Below are 11857 nucleotides of genomic sequence, written 5' to 3'. Positions count from 1 at the left end.
ACAGATTCGGCCCACAGAGCACATTATCCAGAGGCCTGGCCTGGAAATAGGAAGTTTTAAGGACCGTATGGGACCTCACAGGACAGGATCCTGCCTGAAGTTTCCCACCCAGATCTGAGAAGGACACACCACTCTGGCTCCTGAACCTTCCTCACAATGTTGTGGTTTTCGCGCTCACCCAGGTTCTCTGCTCAGCTCTCTGCACCAGCACACATAGCACAGCACACAACACAAAACTGCTGCTGCCTGTTTTTCTTCAGTCAAGCTTGAAGCTAGCAGCTGGAAGAACCATGTACCACTTCTGACTGGCAGGTCACCTGGAGGGCCTGATTGGCTAGTGAGGCCTGAGTGACAAGAGCACCTCCCATAGGGTTACACTGTGCTTAAAGTCACAGCACAATGGTTCCTGACCCTGCCTTCCACCACAGACCCAGACCTTTTCTAAACATTTGCATTTCAATAGCACTTGCCCTGGCCCCAATTGCACACCCTGATATCTTTCTGCTCTTCATAGGCACTTCTTCATCCTGGACACAGTGTGACTAGCATGTACAGCCAACTATACTATGTGGGGTGGAGTGATTCCACGTCACACAGGTGGAAGGTGCCCAGAATATTAACAACTAAGGAGACAATGAAAGACAAAAAAGGAGATGTTTGTTTTGTGACTTCAAGTTGAGGTCAGGTGAACTGAACCCACTTTTTACCGAGTTGTCACAGGGACTTCATAGAACCAGGAAAAAATGCAGGAAGAAGATCACAAACAAGATAATAGGTCTTTCTCCCATCAGAAATGGCTTCATTGCTTTAGGATTTTTATTCCTGAAAATCAGAGCACACTGTTGGCAAATGAATAATAATAAAAGGTAGGCTTCAAGGAAAGTTGAATATGTAAAGCATAATGGAGCTAAGAAGAATATGTTTACAAGCACTGTTATTAATCGGCATATCTTACTCCTAGGCAGGGTGAAAAAAAAAACAAAAAAACACTGCATTATTCAAGCTTCTGTACATGAACAGTGTTATAAATTGTATAAAGAAGGCTCTGGCAGGTAGAGAGCCAAGGTTCCCTGCTGCTGGTGACAGACAAAGATGACATTCAGACAGCACTGAGTGAAGAGGTCTATTTAGTGGAGGAAGAGAGAAGGGGAAGAAAAAGAGGGGAAAAAGGGGGGGAGTGAGGAATCCAAATGTGCTCACACATCCTGGGAGAAAAGCAGGAGAGAGAGAGAGAGAGAGGGTAGTGGGTGGAAATTTCCCTTAAGAATGAGCTTTTATGTCAGGACATTGAGTGCCGCCAAGGGCCAGGATCAGAATATTAATAATCAAGACTAGTAGAATGAATCTCTCCATGTGTGTACAAAGTGGACTTATTAGAATGTCTCACAAGCTGTAGTAGAGCTAGTCTAACAATGGCTGTCTACCAATGGAAATTTGAAAAGTCCAGTAGGTATTGAGTACATGGGGCTGTATATCTCAGCTGGTGTTCAGTATACACCACAATTTTTAGGAAGAAGGCTCTAATGCTAGTAAAGTAAAAAACTTGGTAACCAGAGCTAGGGCAAGCAGGCAAAAAGAGAACTTGCTTTTTAAATACCCTTTGTATATGTAGGCTGACACCAAGAGTTGCAACCCAGATTAAAGTTGGATCTTATTTTTTGTTGATTTTTTTTTTGGTGATTTCAGGAAAGGTTTTATCATTGTAGCCCTGAAATTCATTCTGTTGAGCACTGCAGATTGTTTCAGAGCATCCAGCTTCCATTCTGAATACATTTAGATGGTCACTAATATCTGCAACTCCAGTATCAGGGGTCCTGACACCATCTCCTTGCCTCCCTGTCCACCATAAGAAGAGGAGACTTAGATCATAAAAATTATTTTTCAAGTTGGAAGTGGCAGTGCATTCTTATAATGCCAGCAAACTAGACTCAGAGGGAGGAAGATCATTGCGAGTTTTAAAGCCTATGCCACAGTCTGCACAAACATACACACACACACACACACACACACACACACACACACACACACATACACACACACTCACACATACACACACAAAAAGAAGAAAACTGAATTACATACAAGAAAAGGAGCATTGGAGAATTAGAACTGTACAATACCTCCTAAAGTCATTTCAAGTGTCTGCCACTGGTCCCATAGAATCATTTTCAAAAATAAAAATGGCTAACATCAAACACTCTGAAGACAGATTATGTTGGAGAGGATGTGGAACAAGGGGAACACTCCTATACTGTTGGTGGGAGTGCAAACTTGTACAGCCGCTTTGGAAATCAGTATGGTGCTTTCTCAGAAAATTGGAAATCAATCTCCCTAAAGACCCAGCTATACAACTCTTGGGCATATACCCAAAGAATGGTCAATCATACCACAAGGACACATGTTTGAACAGAGCAGCATTACTTGTAATAGCTAGAACCTGGAAACAGCCAAGATGCCCTTCAACTAAAGAATGGATAAAGAAAATGTGGTATATATACATAATGGAGTACTACTCATCAGAGAAAAACAATGACATCATGAAGTTTACAGGCAAATGGATAGAACTAGAAAATATTATCCTGAGTGAGGAAACCCATACTCAGAAAGACAAACATGGTATGTTAAAGTGATATTTTATTTGTACTGAAATGTGATTTGTACATTAATAAAGTTGCCCGGGGGTCAGAGCTATTAGCAAGCCATAGTGAAAGCTGGGCAGTGGTGGTACATGCCTTTAATCCCAGCACTTGTTAGGCAGAGCTAGGTAGATCTCTGTGTGTTCAAGGATACAGCCAGCATTGGAGACACATGCCTTTAATCTCAATACCAACCATAGAAGACCTGGAGGTCTGTACAGACAGGCAGTGATTAGTCATGTGGTTGGGTTTACAACCAATGTGAAGGAAGAACAGAAACTCTATAAAAAAAACAGACACAGGAAGTAGGTCTCTTTTTCAGAGAGGTACAACAACAGCGACAGAGAAGTCTAAGTTTTTTAGCTCTTAGCTATTCTTCTGACCTCTTGGCTTTCATCTCTGTATTGGCTCTTTGTTTCTTATTTAATAAGACGGTTGGTTACATCTACAGTATGTATTCACTCATAGGTGGATACTAGATGTAAAGCAAAGGATAACCAGATTGCAACTCACAGCTCCAGAGAGGCTAGTTAATAAAGAGGACCTAGGCAAGAATTTGATTTCCAGCATACACATCAAAGCTCACAGTCATCTTTAATTCTATTTGCAGGGAATCTGACATCCACTTCTGGCCCCAATAGGCACTAGAAATGCAAGTGGTACACAGACCTATATGTAGGCAAAGTACAAACATAGAAAACCTTAAATTAAAGCTACTAACTTCTAGTAAGAAATGTGCTAGGAAAAAAAGTAGGGCAGGAGTGGTGTGAGCTATAAACATAAAAATGAAATAGTGTATAAAAAAAGCACTAGGATTGAATACATAGTTTCACTAGATTGAATTAGAGACAAGGAGCTCTCTTGGATTCTGGCAATGATTAATTTTTTGTTCACCTCCTTCTTAACCTAGGGCCCCTACATTCACAGAAATCACCAACCTGATCCTAAAAGTTACACTGGCTAAGCTGGTCTAGTGCTGTGACAGAGCAAAGCACTGAGTTTCACCACGAGGAACACAACCTGTTCTCAGGGGCCTAGAAGAATATAATACAGGACTGCAGGGAAACTTTATTCCTTAATTTGTATTTGTCAGGACCATCCTGGTATATTGTTTCTGTTATAGAAAAGTAATTACAACCTCACTTAAACACACATAGTGTCTTCACATTCCATGCGACAGAAAACATATAGCGAATTTAAGTATTTAACTCACAAATGCCAGATTCCAAGTAAAGAATAAAAAACATCTACTCCAATGATTATCTACTTGTAAGAGCTACATTTATTAGCAGATTTCACATTTGCTGGAATACACAATCATTTATTTAGACATTTATGAGGGGAGAAAATAACTGGATGATAAATGATAGTTTACTGGACATGCACCTGTAATCTCAGCTCTTGGAATATATCAGGATTACCATAAGAATGAAACCAGCCTGGTCTATATAGATGAATTCCAGGAAAGCCACCCAGCAAAACAAGCTCAGATAGATTGATTAATTCATTCATTGTAATTTTAAAAACAGGGAAAATGTAATTTAGCTACAACAGTTTTTTAGGCTTTGTGACAAGATGATAGACACTTTCTTACCCACAGTCTCAATATTATCCACAAGAAAAGCATGAGTCTTTGTTCAAAAATAGGATATATGAAACAAAAAGCCTTAAAAACCAAGAAATGAAGTCATGTAACATCACAATTATCTTACTATAAGAAAAGTAGATGAAGTGAAAACTAATCCACAAAATCATTAAGCAAAGGACAAGATCTGTTTACTGAGATTGTAACGAAGAAAAAATATTTTCACACCACTCAGCAGTGGTGCACGCCTCTAATCCCAGGACATAGGAGGCACAGCCAAGTGGATCTTTGTGAGTTCGAGGCCAGTCTGGGCTACAGAGCAAGAACCAGGACAGGCACCAAAACTATGCAGGGAAAACCTGTCATGAAAAAAACAAGAAAAAGAAAAAAGAAAGAAAAAAAGAAAAATATTTTCATATATCAAACAAGTATTCCTAAGGAAAAAAGAAGTACAGTGGTAGAGCCACTGTCTAGCATGAGCCTGCCTGGGTCTCACTCCATGATGAAGATGTCTAGCATAATAAATCTAAGATACACAAAAAATCATAATTCTAAGCCATAAACTTTTTCAAAGAAAGGCTAAATAATAATAATAATTCATAAATAATTTGTGTAGACATGGACCAAAAAGACAAAAATCAAACAAAGATAACACAGACAGAATGAAAGACAGTATTATTCTTTATCTCTGAATCAAAACTTATGCAGTATGAAAAAAGGAGCAACATTTAAATATTTTATATTTAAATCATAAACTGGACACTGGCTGGTGTGGGGCTAAGAGCATTAAGACAAAGCTATCCTCAGGTAAACATAGAGTTCAAGGTCACCCTGGTCTGTTAAAGAACAGGTTGCAAAATAAGTACATCAGGCCCCAAATTTTTAGCCCACATGTGTTGTTATACTTTCTCAAAGCAAAACCAACACTGACATTTAGTAGCCATACAAAAATATCTCAGCCAGGTATGGCAACATATATTTGAATTCCAGGGCTCTGGATTCAGAAGCAAACAACTCTCTGTTCTTCAAGTCAGCCTGCCCTACTCAGCAATGCTAGGCCCACCAAGGATACATATTGAGACTGTTTCATAGAACCTAAATAAAGACAGGAATTGTTGGTGTAAGCTTTCATTCTGAGCACTTGAGAATCAGAGACAGGAGGATCTGTCTGAGTTCAAGGTCAGCCTGATCGACATGCAAGTTCCAGAACAGCCAGGCCTACATAGAAAGAATGTGTCACAAAAACCAAAACAAGGTCTGTTTTTATTACACAAAACATTAAAGTTCTTTATTATAAGCCTAAATAGTCTTGAAAATTTCAGTGTCTTCAATACGATACGATAATGAAAAAGATTTAAAATGATTTTTTTAAATCACAAATATTAAATGCAGAAATGTTTTATGCATCTTCTCCTCATAGTATGCAAATTATTCCAAGTATCCCACTTTCCAAATATTTATACCAGTAAAGACTAGTTCTATGAGGTCAGAATTTTCACAACATACTGTCACGTTATACAAAATTGGTGAAGGCCTAACACTTTCCAGAGAAACAGTAATATAATTAGATGATAATAAAACTAAAAACATAGATGAGACCACTGAAAAAGAAACGGGACCATTGAAAAGGAAATGAGATATAAAGAACTACCAAGAAATATATGTCATGGTTCATTAAACAAGAATGACAAGATTCTAATCAAAATCAACCACAAGAAATCACTGGCCATCACTCAAACAATATACTCATTCTGTCCTTTGCCAATAATAGAAAATGTGTTATGTGAGGCACATCTCCCACTGAAATTGGGAGAGATTCAATTGAAGCCCTCTGATATTTTAACTTTATAGAAAACACTTTTAAATACTAAAAGGATCTCATTCTCTTATGATCAAGAAAAGGATATCTGTTAGGATCACTTAGACAACATCTGTTTACCTTGACTGATAATTGCCTGTAAGTCTGCACCAGAGTGAGGAAATGAAAACTTTTTAAAACAAAATTTAGGTAAGAGATTTTTAATGAATCTGTGTACACTTAAAGCACATTGGTATGTTGTAATTACTTTATAAGTCACAAACACTTTTCAAAACAAGTTTATTGCTATTTTAGCATGTTTTTGCATGAGAGAGTATGTTTCCCATCTGTATACAGGATAGGCAAAAGTAGATATTTGTGAGTCTCTCAATTGAGTGTTGGTATCTGAACTCAGGCCATCTCCAAAATAAATATGTTCTGAGCCACCTTCTAAAACACATAATATGCTTTATCCAATAAACCAAAAGGCTTTCACAGATTAACAAGAACAACAAAATCTAAATAAATAAAAAAGAAAAAAATTTCTTTGAGACCATGATGCACCAAAATTAAGATGTTGCTTATGATAAATCTGCAGCATAAAATGAATACAAACAACAATGCCCAACAATTTATAACAGGAAAGCTAATTACAGAGCTACTTTCATAGTGAAAACACTCAGGATGATCAATGGAATTATGAAAAAATACACAGATTGACCTAATATGACTTTTATACTTACTACAAAGCAATAACACTTGAGAATGTGCACAATATTTATGAAAGAATAAAGGACACAGATACAAAACCCAAAAATAAAGACAGGAAAGTGCACTCAACTACTAATCAGAGAACAAAGGAAACTTAACCAGAAAAGTGTGATCTTGATCACTGTTACCCAGGCAACTATAATTCTATGTGTATAGAAACTAAATAAGCACAGACTTCACAACTACCACAAAAATTAACTCAAAGTGACTCTTATATAATTGTTTCTGACCCTCGAGCTAATGATAGTTTTCCAAAGACAAAAGCCCCATGCTCTAGAGGTCTCACTGCAAAAGGAGGTGATCTCTTGGTGTGACTATGCAGACCTTATGCCTCCTTCTGCTTTCAGGTAAACCCAGCCCCACTCTTTCACAATCCAAAAGCAACATAGAATTACTTAATTCTATGTTATGTTAATTCTGCTTCCTGTCCCATGGATTATAGCACAAGATGTCAATTTTGCCCTATCTACCTGCCCAACACCATGCACACCTGAGAAACATCCACAGATCCGAAATGACTTTTGTCCTTGGAAACTAAACTTCACTGAAACGCACCATTGCAGCTGGTGGTAGCAGAAAGTTAAAAACATTGTAATCATGTGTCTCTCAAAGGGTGATCCAAATCACCATCTTTCTAACAGTTTTTAAACTATTTGTAACATTTGTAGACAAACCTGAAAGTGGAATGCAATACTCAGAACTTCTAGAAACAAGACACTCATTTTTCCAATCTGTCTTCACACTGTACACCAAAAGCATGCCTGTGTGGGCAAAATGAACTATGATATTAAAAACATCATATCCTACCATTCTAGGTCTGCAGAGTCTCCTACCTAGGAAATCCATATAAAGGGAGGCACAGAGGACAAGGGTGACTGCCCAGGTCAGCACATGGACCAACAAAACCATACTCAGGCTAATGGTCCATCCAAATCCAAGCAGAAATAACAGCTCAACACACCTTCTCTGAATACCCTATACTCACCCTGGCATAGCTTGTGTTCTTCCTTACAACTCATTACAGGAGAGACAGGGGATAATCCCAAAAAGAATCTGCAAGCTACCTGCCACTCTTACTACTGATTGAAAAGCATTCTTAGAGTCCCTCATTGGCTAGGGACAACAAGCTGGGCCTCAGAATACTAGCAGCTCACCTATTAGGTGATCAGAGATCAAATGACTCAGAGAGCACAGTCCTTACAGCTCTGCCCTTCTAGCCCAGCAGACATTGACCTAGTCTAGAAAATTTCTATTTTGTTGTAGACATTCTCCTACTTTCCTAGAGTATATCCTGTTCCCCATCCAAAGCCCAGGTTCCTATCTGTGCCCATTCCATTATACACTCAATGTACAGTGCAGCCAACCCATTGCCTCATAGCTGGGAAATTGTGTAGTCAAACAAAGGTCACATTCACACAGTAACTGTTGTTACTGTATAACTGTTGTTTAAGAAAAGCAGGTCAAAAAAAAAACAGGCCATGAATTAGAAAACAATGAGTGGTCATGGTATGTCTTAGAGACAGGAAACAGAATGTGGATATGATGCAGTTATGATCTCCAAAAATTATATTGTGAAGTTGACAGACTTTATGGCCATGTGCTCCACAGTCTAGGGATTTGTATTAGAGCACATGAAAGATTTCTCAAACCTTTTATCTCTGGGTGTAAATCTAAAACCTGAAAAATGATAGTTCCATTAGGCATGGCCACAACATTTTACCCACATCTATTATGAGTGAAGTACTGTAACTATAGCAATTTGGTTTCATGATAAGGTCAGTCCTTTATCCAGATTCTTGATTGCTCTTGTCTGTGGACCCCAAGAAATGGACTATCAGGACATCTATTTAACATGTAAAATTGATTACCTAATACCTCATTGCTAATCTAAAGTACTGTTGAAGTAGGAAATCTCTCAACCCCCACCCTACCTCTCCCTTCCTGCACTGTGACACCACTAGCTTCAAAGTTAGTCAATGAACTCAATTCTTGCAGAGGTTCCTCTTCATTTATAAGTCTCCCATAAAAGACAGAGAGATTGGGGGGTCACTCATTTACTGGTTTACTTTTCCTGCTGACTGACCAGTCAAGGCCCAGAATGGAAGGAGTAGCAGGACTATTTTCCCAGCACTGGAGAGCACTGGAAGGATTAGGTATTCAATGTAATTCTCAATTACATAGAATAAGGCAAGCCTAAACTAAAGGAGATATTGCTTTAAATAGAAATAATATCAATAATCAACATGACTTCACAGAAAAGCAATAAAGCTCTTGATTACGTAGAGATGTTGGAGAACAGAAACAAACAGAGGTAAGAGCAGGAATGTACTAAAAGAAAGTACTTAAAATGATACCAATAAGTCATCTTTAAATATTATAAATAATGCATTTTTAAGATAAAAAAATTGACAATATTGATTTTGAAAAAGAGTAGATCCTTCCCTAGTAGAAGTAATGTCATTAATATGAGATAGATTAATCTTGTTCATGTGCATGTGTTGGCTGCTGAGATCTATAACTTGAAACACCCAGTTACTGTTAATGGTCTGTTTCTCAAACCATGAGTTGACATAACTATGTCAAGCAAGACTGGACATATCTACATAGGAGAGTTTCCTAATTGCAAATCCAATATTTATTGGCTCAAGATAACCTTCCCAAACTCTACACTCACACAATCTGGTCTGTGATCATTCATGTGACATGAATTAAATCATGATGGGAAATTATAAAATATCTCCTGCTACCATAATCAGGTCCTTTTCTATAACAGTGACTCCAGCTGCTAAATACCTACCTTGCTTCCGCCTGCAGTGTGCACAATAAACTATTTCTGCTATTTGGTTTGAAGTCAGAAGCAATGCTCTATATGCAAAACCTTTCCTGGTAACTCCATTAGATTGTCAACTACATGACTCAAATGGATAATTTTAAAACTCTGAGGTGCTACAGTCATTTAATTTAAGAATTTGAAGGTATAATAGAGAGAACAGTGAGATCATTGGCCTGGAGAACAACAGAATGGAATCCTTGAGTTTTTTAGCTTCATGCTCCAGGTTGCACTTTGAACAATTTAAACAAAGATAGACAACTTGTAGGTCTAGCCATTTGGGCAGTTGAGTGAATTAGACAGCAAAAATATTCCCAGAATTGTTTCTTAAATTGACCAGACACCTGAAACAGCGGGTCATTCTTTAGTGACATTGTGCTGGGGTGAAGATGACAGTGGGTGAGAATGATGGGAAAAATGGAAGGTAGAAAAAATAAAAGCTGGTGTGAGGAGATCTTGCACAATCTATACTGCATGCCATGTAAGCTTCTTAAAAAGAATAGCCCCTACTTCCAGGGAGGAAATGGAAGGAAATGAGGAACTTCTAGGAAGTCTGCAGAAACTACAATACAGTGGGACAGAATCAGGAGGAGGCTAATCAAACAATGCTGCAAAAGGGAACACAGGATATCTCAAGATCATTACTGAGTAAACATATCAGTGGTCTTGAGACTAATATTCATAGCACCATGTGTGATCTGAAGAAACACCACCATAAAAGCCCTGGATGAAGACCTTTACCAGTTCCCCCAAACATGTTCCTGATTTTATGGAAGGAGCTCTGTTTTATTGTCAATAAATCAGGCACTTAGGGAAAGCTCCCAAGGCCTAGGCCACAGGCTGTTAATTGCTCTCCCAAGAATGATCCTTTTCCTTGTTTGAGGGCCAAAATGAAAGCCTTGCTTGATCAGTCTAGTCCTTAATACAACAAGTTTTACTTTTCAAATACTTGTCACCTGGTGTCATATTCACCTTCTGGCAGAACCATGCTTTTCTCAAAAAGAAAACTGGGGCCAGGCACTGGTGGCACACGCCTGTAATCCCAGCACTTGGGAGGCAGAGGCAGGTGCATCTCTGGGAGTCAAGGTCAGCCAGGTCTACAGAGCTAGTCTAGGATTGGCTTCAAAGCTACAGAGATACCCTGTCTCAAAAAACTAAAAAAAAAAAAAAAACCTGGAACTTTATGGCACAACAGGCCTTAGGGCTGGCTGTGACATGTAATGTCTCAATAAGCAGCTTGTTAGAATCTCATTCTTTGATATAAGTTTGGGCCTAGTTGCTTGTTGTCATTCAGCAGTGGTTCCTTTGTAATGGTTTGGAAACAAATGTCTGGACAATCCTGGTGAACAAATTTGTATCCTACTGTCCTAATCTGTAATAGGCCTGACTAGAACACATTTATCTTTGGGGATTTTTTTTTTGAGACAGTCCTCCCTCCTCTAAATTCTGTTTTGTGAGACTTACTATCTCCTAAGCATTAGTAAATCCTTTAAATCAACAATTCTACTCATCTACATCACATGCTAGTAGTGGAGGGCTACCCAATGCATGAGATGCCTTTTACAACCACCCACAAAAATAACTATAAATGGATCTTACACATAAAAATTAAATGCAAAATACTGATCCTCATTCAACAAGGTAAAAGAAGGTACTCTCAAAGTTAGGCAACCTGTTTTCTATGGGTGCAATAAAAGCATGCTTAAGTTCAAAGATGGTTTTAAGCACAGCTCCCTACTTCCAATTTTGTGAGCAGATTAAGCCCACACAACAGGTATTCAGAGGCCTGCCCCTGGATCCAGGGAGTTTCAAGTACCACATGGGACCTCAGAGGACAGGGATTCTGCAGGCAGGTTCGCACCCAGACCCAAAGAGGACCCACCACACTGTATCCACCACCTCACCATCTGCTCCACTCCATCTGGAGAGAGCAGCCTCTCAATCACCATGTCATGGTTTGCCAGCTCAGCCATGCTGTCTGCTCAGCTCCCTGCAGCAGCACTCACAGCACAGCACACCACACACAACTGCTGGTGCCAGCTCCTCTTCAAAGAAAAGTCTGAAGCCTGGGGCGTCAGGAATAACCCTGCACCACCTTTGACTGGCAGGCCACCTGGAAGATCTGATTGGCTAATGAGACCTGAGTGAAAATACCACATCCCATAGGGTCTCAATGTGCTTAAAAACACAGCACAATGGTTCTTGTCCCTCCCTTCCACCCCAGACAAATACTTTTT

Source organism: Peromyscus eremicus, unplaced genomic scaffold, assembly GCF_949786415.1.
Source record: "Peromyscus eremicus unplaced genomic scaffold, PerEre_H2_v1 PerEre#2#unplaced_637, whole genome shotgun sequence".
Lineage (NCBI taxonomy): Eukaryota > Metazoa > Chordata > Mammalia > Rodentia > Cricetidae > Peromyscus > Peromyscus eremicus.
Note: the sequence above shows the minus strand (reverse complement) of the source record.